Source organism: Helianthus annuus, chromosome 1 (genome assembly GCF_002127325.2).
Source record: "Helianthus annuus cultivar XRQ/B chromosome 1, HanXRQr2.0-SUNRISE, whole genome shotgun sequence".
In the NCBI taxonomy this organism is placed as follows: domain Eukaryota; kingdom Viridiplantae; phylum Streptophyta; class Magnoliopsida; order Asterales; family Asteraceae; genus Helianthus; species Helianthus annuus.
In genome coordinates, this window is record NC_035433.2 from 56125341 (window position 1) to 56139625 (window position 14285).

Consider the following 14285-nt stretch of genomic DNA (forward strand, 5'->3'; position numbering starts at 1 on the left):
AGTGCTAAAAATAATTATTAGTTAGGGGAATATGTAGAAATTATATGGGGAAAGTGAATATGGAGCTGTCTTATATCTAAGAATAGATGCGAAACCCCTTAAAACTACGTCGTTTTGATTAAAAACCCAAAAAATTAAAACTATAACGTATTTTTACTCCTTTTTATGTGATTCATGTTTCTTCTTCTTATTTACACTACATCAAAGTCGACAACTTCACATCCTAATTCAATTGGTTTTTTCTTTTTCTTTAAATTGAAAGTTTTATCAAATATCTCTATTCATCTTTAATACTTATTAGATTTTAATTTTAATATTTTTAATCTTTTAATCCCAGTAACCAAAAAATCAGTTAACATGTTAAAGCTACCAAGATAAACAATCGAAGTTGAATAATTTATTTTCTATTCAATCCTTTGATTTTCGATCTGACCAAATCAAACGAATTGAAATGATAAGTGAAAATCAAAATTCTAAAGAAAAGAAAACAAAAGAATTCAAGAATTTGTAAGCCATTATTTTAGAAGCAGGACCCAAATGAATAAAGAAAGAAAACCGTTTCGATCCGTACCGTTTCAACGCAAATCATTTCAACCTGAACTGTTTAGACGCAAACGGTTTCGACCATACCATTTCGACCTGAATTGTTTAGATGCGAACCGTTTCGGCCCGTACCATTTCTACCCGAAAACATTTTGACGTGAATCATTTCAACCCGAACTGTTTAGCCGCAAAGCGTTTCGACCAGTACCATTTCCACCCGAACCGTTTCGACTCGTATTGTTTCCACCTGTACCGTTTCAACTCGTATTGTTCCCACCCATACCGTTTCAACCCGAAATTCATTTGACAACCAAAAACATCAACAATGGAATTGAGATTCCAATTCCAACAATTTCCAATTACAATTGGAATGTTTAAATTCTAATGCCTTCAAATTCTAATTGCTATACAAATTCCAATCCTTCAAAACTATAAATAATTTTGTGAGTTAGGCTACTCTTGTGACGAATGAATTCATGAATTGAAAACTATAAATAATTTTGTGAGTTGGGAATTGATTTCTATGGCTATGTGTAGCATCTCCTATCCACTTAATTAGTGTTGTGTTTGCATCCCTTCAAACTAATCTAGACTCTGGTTTGTAAATAATTCATTGTTTTTCAATGCCAACTAAAGCATTATTCTTTTAATCGATATGGATATAAAGAAAGAAACACGTGTAATTCGTCAGTATAAACAAAGAACGTAATTTGTAGATCAATTGGTAAAATATGAACTTGGGGAAATTGATGGAAAGTAAATAAAGATATAAAAAAAAATTTAGATATTAGATAAATTAATCAAAACTACGTAGTTTTGATAGGTTTCACATCTAAGCTTAGGTGTGTAACAGCCCCATATTCACTTTCCCCAAATTATATTTGCCCCAAACCTATCAAAATAAGTATTTGATTTACTTGCACTAAGGGGGTGTTTGGGTCAGCTTAGACCTTGGGGTATGGTGGGGCTTGGGTTGGGGCTTGGGTTGGGCATCGGTTGACACGTGGAATGGGGTGGCAGACATGGCTAAACCCACATTGAACACGGTATGACCGGGGCGGGGGTTTGGGGCGTGGGTTTGGTGGGCTTGTGGGCTGGCCGGCTGGGCTGACACGCTGGGCGGGCAGACCCAATATGATTTAAAACACAAATTTAATTTTTTTTAATATTTTTAAATAAAGAAAATTACAAAAAAAAAATCCTAACTTTTATATTTGCTTTTTATCTCTTCTCTCAACGCCAAGACTATTTCTAACTCGTCACCCTGTAGGTGATCAATTGGCTGGGATAGAATTTTCAAATCATCCCGTCTTTGTTTCAGGGCATCTCTAGCGGCATCTCTAGCTTCTTTGTTCCTTCGTATTTCGGCCCTTTGTTGTTGGAATACGTTGAATGTATCCAACTTGCATGAAATGTCATCCAACTGGTCGCTGTATATTCCCATACGCGAGCCAGAACTCCCAGCTGAAGGCGATGCCGTTTGTTTTTTAGCACGCCTTCTTGAGGCATTTCTTCCATGCTCGGGCCGGTTTGGGCTTGGCGAATCATCCAAAAGGTCCTCAAACTCTTGATCTCGTGCATCAGATTGGGCTTGGGACGAGGCCCTTGACCTTTTAGAAGACGAGTTAGTTTCGCTACCAATGGGGATATTCGCCCACTTTGGATGAAATTTACAAATCTCCCAACAATGCATGAAACGGAAGTCGGTCTTCATATTTGATTTGAATGCGACCACTGCATTTGTCAAAACGTCGGCTTCGGTTTCACCACTTTTAGGGTTTTGCTTTGCTTTATTTAAAAACTCACTAAATTTTGTAAGTTGGGAGCTTATCTCGCTCCACTTTGAGGATAAGCTATCGTTTTCACGATAAGTCTCCTTACCCATTTCTTCATGGAATTTCCTACTAACCGATTCCCACAGGGCGGTTCGATGTTGCGAATTTCCTATTTTAATAAAAAAATATTAATATATTACAAACTCATATAAAAAATAACCATTCCATTAATATAAACTAAGGTTAAGAATACCTAAAGTTGAATGTTGAGATTGTTCACACCAAGCCCTCGCCAATGCAACTTCTTCAGCATAGACCCATTTTTGTTGTTTTCGTTTGGCGGTTTCAACTACTTTATCCTCCTCGGTTTTTTTCTTATGACTTCTTTTTTTGATGGGTTTCGATGCGGAAGGACCCTCTTTGGGTGGTTGAGTTTTGGGAATGGATTCGTTTTGTGAAAGGTCGATGGAGGTTGGTGAAAGGTTGATGGGCGATTGTGAAAACGGGGTAGGTATTGAATCTTCGGTGTGTGGGAAGTTAGTAAATACACGATTCCCGATATACGATGCATAACCCGCCATGTCGGGCATAGGAGAGTGTATGAAAAATGGACGAGCTATTGGACGAGTGGGTGGTGGGCTAGGATTATTTTCTTGGAATCCATACGGGTTGCTCGGGTCAAAAGGACGGCTGTAAGGATGCATTTTTTCGTTTTATAGTAGGAGAATTGAAGATGTATAGAAGATGTGGTTGAATGTGGTAAAAATGGAAGTAAAATGTGAGTTTTATAGTGAAAAAATGGAAGAAAAAAATTATATTTTTTTAAATATAGCCGTTGGCCAACGGCTAGCCCAACGGATCTTTTCTTTTGGCCATTCACAAACCGCCATGCCACCTTGGTCCCCCGCCCCACGCCCGGCTTGAAACCCAAGCCCCAAGGGGCCACACCCCAACCCAAGCCCACCCGGGGTGGTGCCTTGGGTGTTTTCTCCCAACCTATGCCCCGACCCAAGCCCCATACCCCATGGCCTTATTTTGGAGCAATTTATGAGTTATTGACTTATAAAAGTTAATAAGTTGTTTTTTGAGTGTTTGGAGGGTTTTATGTGATGAGAAGTCATTTTTAAAAGAGTTAAATGCCATTTTAGTCCCTGTGGTTTGGGTCATTTTGCCAGTTTAGTCCAAAGGTTTCATTTTTCACCTGTGGGTCCAAAAAGGTTTCACTGTTGCCATTTTTCCTTTTAACGAGACGGCCAATTCGGTCATTTTATATGGTCAAATTGCCCTTCTAGTTAACAGAATTACATATAAAATGACCGAATTGGCCTTCTCGTTAACAGAAAAAATGGATGAAGTTAACCCAGTGGACTAAAATGGCAACAGTGAAACCTTTTTGGACCCACAGGTGAAAAATGGAACCTTAGGACTAAACTGACAAAATAACCCAAACCACAGGGACTAAAATGACATTTAACTCTTTTTAAAAAGTAAGAATTTCTAACTTCTCACTTATATAAGTTAATAAGTCATTTTTTGAGAAGGAATCCCAAACACCCACTAATAAACATTCACTGAGTTAACGTTTAAAAAACGTTAGGTGGAATCTTTGGGCAATGCATGGACAACTCATATTTTAGAAGAAAAAAATAAACATAAATTTTGGAAAAAAAATTATGTGTTTACATTAAAAATTAAAAGAAAAAAATTAATGTTATAAAAATCACACTTATATACATATATATGTATACTGCCTATATCAGGTATAAACACATAATCATCATCACCATCCTCAAGCACTTCAACTACCATCATCCTAAACCACCGTTCACCGCCAGCGTCACCATCATCTCAAACCACCAACGACTACCGTGCACCGCCACTTCCGCCGCCACACAACCACCACAACAACCATCCGGAAGGAGACCAAAACGAACCCCATCTCCCTTTCTTCTTCACCTTTTCACCATCGACCTCTCGACCTTCTTCAGATCTGAAATATCACGAACCGGATCTTAAATGTTGGTGCTTGTCGGCTAGATCTGGTGTTGCAGGTCCATTGGCCGTTCAGATTGAAGGCGGCGACGATGAATCGACGTTGATGGGTGGATGATTGTGTAGTAATGGAGTGTCAAACGATGGAGTGGTTATGGTGGATAACGGTATGTGGTCGGAGATGATTGTGGTTTATGGTGGTTGGTGGTTGCAGGTTTAGGTGGTGGTTGCATAGTGGTGTAGGTGACGGTGGTGAAGGTGGGTGGCGGATAGGTAAGTGACGGTGGTGGAGTTGGTAACCAGTGTTGGTTGTGGTGGGGGTGGTTGTCACGATGGTGGTGATGGTGGTGCATAGATGGAGGACACACGGTGAGGATGTTGGTGGTGGCATTTTCTGCAGAGAAAGTCAGAGAGAGAGAGGTGCAGGCTGGGAGGGTTTGAACATATTATTTTACTAGTGGGAATGCCCGCGCGTTGCGACGGGTGTCCCGACCTATATTAGATTCAGTTACGATGACTATTCCAATTGTTGACGTTAAAATATGAAGTTTGTTAGATGCACAACTCGTCTTCAAACATTCATTGATCACCCGTTAGGTGCGGGTCTAGTGGGTCGGATGTTTCGACCATTTGTTTTATTGAGGTGTCATCTTTTTGTATGTAGAAACGAAAAAAAAAATGTACGTTGTTGGGAGTAAAGGGTAGATATACCAAAACCAGCAAGGTTCCTTGATGATAAAAAAGAAATCGTATTGAAAAGGAAAAAAAAACTATACAACAAACTAAAGACACATCATCAGATGTTGTCTGAACCAGCATGTAATATGACAAGAGTTGACTTTGTATATCAAGATTGACTCTTTATCTATATTTATCTATACATGTATGTCCAATTACTAAAAAAAAAAAAAAAAACCCGTATACAGGTTGATATGAAAAACATCTCCCACCCACCTGCAAATGAACACACAATTATTACACTTTTCCTTATCTAACATAGGTATATACTTTATACATATGGTTGATTTTTGCTTAATAATTTACAATAATTTGTATCCAGCATCTTTGCCTTCTACACATAATATATTAAAAAAACATCATCCATATGAAACTATTAAAATGAAATGAATAATTATACATTACATACCGAAAGGCTTACATACCGAAAGGCGAGAGAAACCCTTCACTATCATTAAATAAACCCTTTAACAACCAAAACTATCATTAAATAAAAACAAAATATTATGTAGCCTTAGTTCGATATTTGACTGCATATATTCTCATTGAACCCTAGATCAACAGTTTGCTTGTTTGATGCATTAAAGACCTCTTGAGGTCACTTTTGAATTTGACCCGCTCAAATAAAGCAATTTAAGGGTGCAATAATTTAAATATACTTCAGGTCACTTTTGACCATTCAACCCGCTTCTACTAAATCAATTAAAAAGTTGACCACGTCAACAAAACCAAACAGTAACAAATACCTGCAGCTGTAAAAATTAACTCTCTCCAGCCAACAGCCAACATGATGCTCACAAGGACACCAATATCCTAAGGATGCTGCCCTGCTTAGGTTAACTTTGCCAGGCCTAGGGTGTAAACCAAGCTCCTTGATGGAAATTATTAAATGAGCTGGTGACCTGGTGTTACTCAAACCGGCGATAGAGCTTGCTGGTGACATTTAAGGACTTGTTAACCATGCTTCCTTCTCAAACCTGTAAATTTGTTAACAAAAATATGTAAAAAGGCCTGCAAAGTTTTGCCAAGCTTAAGTTCATGTATTATATATTACATGCTTTGATTATTTAATCTACTTGAGACTAATATTAAAGAAAAACGCTTGCTTATTAGTAACTACTTTCACAAGATCTCTACTTGACCCGTTCCAGCCTTTTCAACTTTCAACCGATCAAAAATAACATAAGATAGGGAATGTACAAACATCATTAATCGAAACTAAGACAAAAGATTATTTTAGATTGGATCCAGTTGCAACAAGAACCTGAAACATAGACTGAGATTACTTACTACAATTTCTTCATGTCCTCTTTGGCCTCACCAACGCCAGCAACATCAACCTTCACGTCATTTTTTTTGTTCTTCATAATGTAAACGAACATTCACATAAACTCATTTACCAAACTCAATAAAATGAAGAGTTTAAAACCCAATATTACATATTTACATACCATTTTTTGCCTTTCGCTTTACTGTTGTATCTAAAAGCTAAGATCCATATCTTCAATTTGCTTATACCAAATCGTAGATTGCCGGAACCTACACTCATGTCTTCTGATGCAATGAACTTAGTTCGCCGGAGTACTCACCGGAGTGTGACCTAAACCCTAGATTGGCCAAAAAAATACATAAATTACGGATCTGTCTCAATATGTATTGGTTTACTGATAAAATCGAATGGGGTATAGGGTTTTACCTGATTCATCGAACCAAAATGATTTTCCCAACTTAGTTCGCTGGAGTTCTCACCGGAGTGTGACCTAAATTCCTCAACGTAGGCTTGTTCAAGTTGAACCTTAAGCTGGTCCATGAAATCTCATATCGGCGCTGAAACACCATTGCCGCCGCGAATCCGCCAAATCAATGAACTCCCTGAAAACACTCTTTTCCTGCAGAAAAAAAAAAGAACAAAAAATAGAAAAATAGGCACACATAAACACAGAATACATAGATTACCACACAAATCACTTCAAATCTTAGTAAAACATTAAACTAAACTATTTACCATCAATTACGGTTCATTTCCTCCTCCACCGAAACAACCTAAACCAAAAGCTTGCAACCTTCATATCATAGCAGCCCCAAACCGGTTCAAACCAGCCTCCCAATGCATCATCTGGTGTTAAAGTAGGTATTCTGACCAGCTCCACCACCTAATTAAGTAATTATTTAAGAACAATATCGTTATCCTTAGCAACCTACAGCGAATTGAAGATTAAATCGTCAAAGAACCAAAAATAATACCAAACTTATAAGATAAAACCAAAGCTAGATGAACAGTCACCTGGAGCCTAGAGTAAGTGGCAAAACTCATCTGTTTTTTTTCCAGTCCATCGTGAACCAATTTCACGCCCCAAATATTCCCTTGATAATGCATCAATGTCTTTGGTTGCATCTTCTTCCTGAACAAACATCCAATACGATAACATTTGAAACAAGAAATTAGCTCACATGAAGGATTCTAAATGGGAATCCACAAATTAGCTCACACTTGTATAGTGTTAAATTTGAAGAGTTACGCGAGAAAGAATCAGATCAACGCAACCCGTACCAAAGGTTTACCAGCTTTGACCCATTACCCAACCCGCCCATTTTTCCACCTCGACACATTCAACTATCACAATGCATTGTTCAGGTTGTGAGAACTTTCAGTTTGCACAGTCACTCTAACCTGGCTTGAAGAAGAGTCATCAAGAACTGCAGCTTCATTGTCATTATTTTCCACAGGCTCTTGTTCTTCAACATTGTGATTTCACATGCTTTTGTTCTTCAACATCATTTTTCTCTTCATCTTTGTGTTCCTTCGATTCAGATTCTTCGGCTTCCGTTTTCTGCTTTTCCTCCTTTTCTTTCTGGATGCGCTCTTTCTCCACTGCCTCCTCTATTCGTTCCTTGTGCTCTGGAGAAATGTGGTGACACAAAAGACATATCATAATTAATATAACCTAATAAAATATGCGAATAACATATCCAACAATTAATATTCCAGAAGAAAACAACTCTGCAGGCAAATCTACTGTGTTGTTGAGTTAGGGACCTCATGAAATATTCCAAGACCCTAAAGGATTAATACTCCAGAAGTTTAAACATGATCTATAAATCAGTAAATCACACAATTAATATCAATAATATGAAGATACATCAAGATATGAGGATAAATTTCTCTTACTTTAGTGCAGGCGACAAATGGCTCCGGCTAGGGTTTCTGATTCCGACTGTTCACCGAAGTAGAAACACTCAAGCCTTTCTTGCATTGATACAAATCTTGAATGTGTGACCTAAAGATTACACAAAATGTAACAGTCATTAAGAAACGAAGAAAGTTACAGAGAGAGAGAGAGAGAGAGATGAGGTCGATATGGGAGGAAGAAAGGGAATCAAAAGGGCTTTGTTAGCTTAAACGATGGTGGCAATTAAGTTCACTAAATATAAGCGTTTCTTTCTGTGGCAATTAAAGGCAAGGAGGTTGATTTGACAATTGTGCCCTTCCAGCGTCTTAAAATATCACACACTTTCCTATTTTGTCTGCTTACACAATGTTGTATATGCTGCTTCCAATGTTGTACATGATTGTAAAATTACATTTTTATACATCACTTCTCCTTTTTATAATAATATAGATAAACACTAAATTATAAATTAGAGTTTATCTTTTATATAATAATAAAGAGTTTATCTTTTATATAATAATAAAGAGTTTCTGTTATATAATAATTATTATAATCATTATTAATATTATATATATATATATATATATATATATATATATAGGGGAAGGTTCATTGGGGAACACTAAAAAAGTGGGGAACAGCGGGGAACCAACTCAAACGAACTCCGATTGGACTCATTCCAGCGGCGTTGGAACCGGCTCGTTGAACCCTAACTAAGATCTCTTAACCCTAAACCCTAAATCCTAACTACTAAACTCTAAACCCCAAAGCTAAAAAATAAAACTAAAACCTAAGCTTAACCATAAAATCTAAACTATAACCCCTAAAAGCTAAACCCTAAAGGCTAAACCTAAATCTAAACCCTAAAGTTAAACCCAAAAGCTAAACCCTAAACCCTAAATCTAAACCCTAAAGCTAAACCCTAAAAGCCAAACCCCAATATATTTAGGGTTTAGGGTTAAGAGATCCCAGTTAGGGTTCGACGAGCTGGTTCCAACGCCGCTGGAATGAGTCCAATCGAAGTTCGTTTGAGTCGGTTCCCCGCTGTTCCCCACTTTTTTAGTGTTCCCCAATGAACCTCACACTATATATATATATATATAGTGGAGAGTTCAAACGAGAAGAAATTACAAATTAAGAATAAAAAGAATAAAGGATACAAAGGTAATTTGAACAAATCATTTAATGAGTCTATTATTTATTTTTTGCTATTCAAATTAAAGAACTCTAATCATTTAATGAGTCTATCTTATAAAATAGTTGTGCACCTTACACAATAAAAACAATCATGCACATAACCTTACATATTCAACGTTTCCTACACTATTAAAATAATGTTTTGGTGTAGGGTACAAAATGTGTAGAACTCCAAAACTTTTAAATAATTTGCGACTCATAATAAAATATGTGTAGGACACAACAATTTTAAATAATTTTGTCACTTCTAATAAAATTAGTGTAGGATCCAACACATTAATGGTGGTGAAGGAGAAAATTATGATGACATTCATGAGACTTGAGTACCTGTTTAAAACATTTATTAGTATTCTACATCATATTGTCTATATTACCCTTAGTAATTAAAACATTAATTAAAAGTGGATAAAAATGATATTTTAATTCCCAACCATTGATCAAAAAAATATAGGGTCTAGATTAATTTATTTTTCTTCTTTTAAGAAGATTCTTCTCAAATGAACCTCCCCATATATATATATATATATATATATATATATATATACATTTCTATTTTTTAAAGAATTAGATCAAAATGGCAATTGAAAAGACTTAATGTGAAAATCCCCAAAATACCCCTGGTTAAAAATGAGGTTTTTGGACAGAGTTAGGGTATGTGATCAAAATGACAACAAAAGGGAAAAGTCAGGGTCCCATAGGCGAAAAAAAACTATTTAGACTAAAGTGGCAAATTTGGACAAAACTCAGGGACTAAAATGGCAATTTACTCAATTTTTAATGTAAAATAAATTTTGGATCAAAATGGCAACCAAAAAGATTTAATGTGAAAATCCCCAAAATACCCCTGTTTACAAATTGGGTTTTTGGACGGAGTTAGGGTATGTGATCAAAATGGCAACAAAAGGGAAAAGTCAGGGACCCAGAGGCGAAAAAAACTATTGGACTAAAATGGCAAATTTAGACAAAACTCAGGGACTAAAATGGCAATTTACTCTTACATTTCCATAATATAAATTTGCAACACAATCTTGCATTATGTTGTTGTACTCTAGGCATAGGAGGTTTTCCAAAAAAAAAATTGTGATTTTTCACTTTAAACCCAAAATTTTTCATCTTTTGTATTTTAACACTTTTAATTTGTTTATTATTTACCCAAAACTTTTCATCTTTTGTAATTTAACCCAAAACTTTTTTATTTACAACTTTGGTCCCCCACACTTTTTATCTTTCGCTAGTTTTTCGTTTTAAGTTTCGTTCTAAATCTTGTGAGTTAATACGTCGCATCGTGCGTGTGTGGTTCAACGTTTTTCGTCTATTTTTTTCACATTTAACAGATATGTCACAACATGTCTATTTTCCCCTTTTGGCAAATTCGCCGCAACGGATGGATCCTACATTGACTTATCTATTCTTTTCTACGTTATTTTGCGAGTTAACACGGCGCAACGTGCGTGTGCGGTTCAACGTTTTTACGTCTATTTTTTTCATTTAACAAGTTTGTTGCAACGCATGTGTCCTAAATCGACATACTTATTCTTTTCATGTTATATGTTTCAGTCTTATTTCTTCGCATTAACACGCCGCAACTTCAGTGTTGGTGGTCGCTACCAAGGGTGTGGCATTGATGTTATTTGGCATAGTTTTAGGCCCCTGCCGCAACGCGAGGGTGCTTAATTCTAGTTAATAATAATAATAATAATAATAATAATAATAATAATAATAATAATAATAATAATAACAATATAATTCTAATAATAATAATTATTATTATAAAAATAATACAAATATTAATGTGACACGATTAATGCCAATAAAGTTGTCTTGATAAAGCTTGTCTTTCTAACTTATATATATATTTAGACACAATGAAAAATATCTTCTAGCTTTACATTTATTTAGACACAATGAAATTGGCAGATCATACGAAGAGTCCATTTCATATGTACCTGATCACGTACATCCTTTGAAGGACATCCATAGTCATTAACAAGAAAGGTGTCTCTCAATATTAGAACATGGGTCTCGCTATCAGTCTAATGATATCGACAATCACTACTACACCTAACATGATTAAAAATAGCTAATGTAACTCGAAAAACAACCGGACTGTATTTCCAGAAGACTATTAATTAAGAAGCATCATACAACCTGGTTTTACAACCAAACCCATAAAATAATGAAACATAGATCCAATCAAGTTGAAATCTCTAAAAAGTTATACCTTAATGTGAAATCTTGGGAAGATTATAAAGAATCTTGGCGCTACAACAAGTAGCGAAGCTTAAATAAAACTCAGTGGGGGTTGGACTCAACAAAATCCAAATTTTCGGTAAAACTAACACTACTAGCGAAAAATCGCTAGGGGCCAGGGCACCCCTCAGCCCCAAGAAAGCTTTGCCAATGGCTGCAAGTATCAGTTCACATAACAAGCATACAATATAAAAAGTGTTAATGTAAGTATTTCAAATGGTTGGAAATATATGTATCCACATAAAAAAATGAAGTAACCATCTCAGAAAATGAATAATATGAAATACGTTAAAAATAAGGGAATTATAAGTTTTAAGAAGTCATTTTAGGTTAGTAGAACTGGCCCGTGAAATATAAGGCCAGACGGAGTGCTTGCTGCAAGTGGCGATCGACGCCAGGTGGCATGTGAAGAGTAGCAGATGAAATCACACCCCATCGGCAAGAGGGGTAAGATCTTAAACCCTCAATCATACCGCAATCTGCAAAGGAAATCACACACACGCATGCTAATTCCAATCGGAAAATTAAGCAAACACCATTCCGCATGCGTTGGCGATGACGATGTTGCTGCTTTTCTTTCATGGTTGTTATGCCGAACCCACTCTGTCCGGCCTAAGTTTTGAAACTTTATAAACTGAGCCCCACTTTTAGATAATAATTCAAACCAGATGCCTAGTTTATAAACCATTATTATCATTTTAGATGTTTAATATAAACAAAGATTAAATAAAAAAAGTTTCAAACCATCAAAACCGCACTGTCAGGCCCATAAAATCGACTGGTCCAATCAACTCAACCGGTTTAATCCGTCGTTTACCAAAACTGTGGTTAACAATTCGATCTAAAACACTTGTTAAAATCAGGCAAAAGGTTGTTCAAAATAACCTAAAGAGTAAATTACAATTTCACTTTTACCTTATTAGCCTAAAAATAAATCTTTTGACATATAATGTATATTGTTAGAAAGGATATTGATTATATAAGTATATATAGTGGGGAAGGACAACGTAGGATTCATCTGGATTTGATTATGAGCTTGAAAGTACTTCGGGTTTTTCGGGTTAACCCTAATCACCAAAACTATATCCATTAACCAAACCGTTTAACGTAATTCGGGTTCGGGTTTGCTATACATCAGGTTCGGGTAATTCTGATATGAGAGTTTCTCGGGTTGGGTGGCATCAGGTCGGGTTTCGGGTTTCAGATAAAATGAACACCCCTATTTGTGAGGTGACGCAACAGCCAAGAGGTCATGAATTCAAATCTCATTGGGGACATTAATGGATTAAAGGGGTGTGTTTTAAACCTCTTTTTATATAAAAATTAAATTAGTATGTTAATAATATAATTTTTGGTAATCATATTTTTTCATTTAGTTCTTTAGCAAATAACAAAACTGGACATAAAATATTTGCATGTCATCCAGAACCAACTCTCACCCCTCGCCCGCTTATTTTACCACCTCTATAATAAAATAGCCACTTGTTCTTAATAATGTCTTTTTAAGTGTCTTTTTTTAAAAAAGTATCTGAAATCTATGTAGTTAAAAGCGATAGCGATCCAGGCGTGCAATGCACCTAGGCGCTTAGGCGAGGCTTAGGCTCCTTGAACATACGAGACGTGCACCTCTTTTATCAGGAGCATCGACCACTTCGGTCTAGGCCCATACGAGAAGTCAGTAGTTCTCTTCCTTTATTTTTCATTTGTTAGGGCTTTCATTTTCGTTTGGACTTTACTAACATGATCGTGTTTAATTGGGTAGAACTTAGGCAAAACGCGCATGCAAGCCCTAGGTGTCTTGAGTGTACATGTTGCGCCTTTGGCTATATCTAGTCTGACACGCGTGTCTCATTATTTAATTTATAGATATTGTATTCATTTTCAGGTTCCAAATGCCTCTAATGAGATTTGATGTGACACCCCAGGAAAACCAGTGAACAGTACAGTTTACCTAGCTTCCTCAGTGAGTGCATACCAAATTTCGGGACGAAATTTCCAATTAGTTGGGGATAATGTGACAACTCGAACTTTAGACTCGCTTTGTGTAACGTTAGGTGCATATGTGAACTAGACTATATGATTGGACTTAATAAATATTTTGTTATTGTGTGTTATGTGAGCTTTGTGAATCATGTGTTGTGTTATATTGTATGTATGTATGTACCGAACCGCACAAGAAACGCACAACACACGCACACCTATTTTGGATCGCACAAAGCCGTTGGGCCTTACACCTTGTACACGGACCAACATGGCAGCCCATGTAAGGGCCGGCCCACCCCCTCTAACCGTGTATACACCATTAGGGAATTAGCTTTACCTCATTTGTTACAAACTATTTCACACACACCAAACCCTAATTACTATTTCTCTCTTGCTTGGGAACCGACGGCAGCACAAGATCCCCATTCGGATCATCCTTGTCCCTTCACTAATCCGGTTAGTATGATTACATGTTTGATTGTTGCTCTTTGATGTTAAGTGATTGTATGGCTATTGTGATTGGTTACGCTAGTAGAGTTTGTATATAAATCGGCTCATGTGTATGATTAAAGCTCACAAGAAATCGGATTATAGTGTTAATTGATGATGATTGGTATTTCTGTTAATCGTATGATGC

At 36.4% G+C, this 14285-nt stretch overlaps 1 long non-coding RNA gene across 3 annotated transcripts; it reads right to left on the bottom strand.

The window, feature by feature from the left end:
* Positions 1-5016: 5016 nt before the first annotated feature.
* On the bottom strand, positions 5017-8459 carry LOC110878758. 3 transcript variants are annotated; one of them, XR_004872294.1, is made up of 9 exons: positions 8218-8459; positions 7720-7947; positions 7333-7450; positions 7054-7246; positions 6745-6937; positions 6500-6655; positions 6339-6409; positions 5795-6025; positions 5017-5264 (listed from the first exon to the last, which is right to left on the bottom strand). It is a non-coding gene; the product is annotated as an uncharacterized LOC110878758 (long non-coding RNA). The 3 variants fall into 3 exon arrangements; XR_004872307.1 differs by lacking the exon at positions 5017-5264 and having other exon boundaries at positions 5284-6025; positions 7054-7201; XR_002558184.2 differs by lacking the exon at positions 5017-5264 and having other exon boundaries at positions 5285-6025.
* Between the last annotated feature and the right edge of the window lie 5826 nt (positions 8460-14285).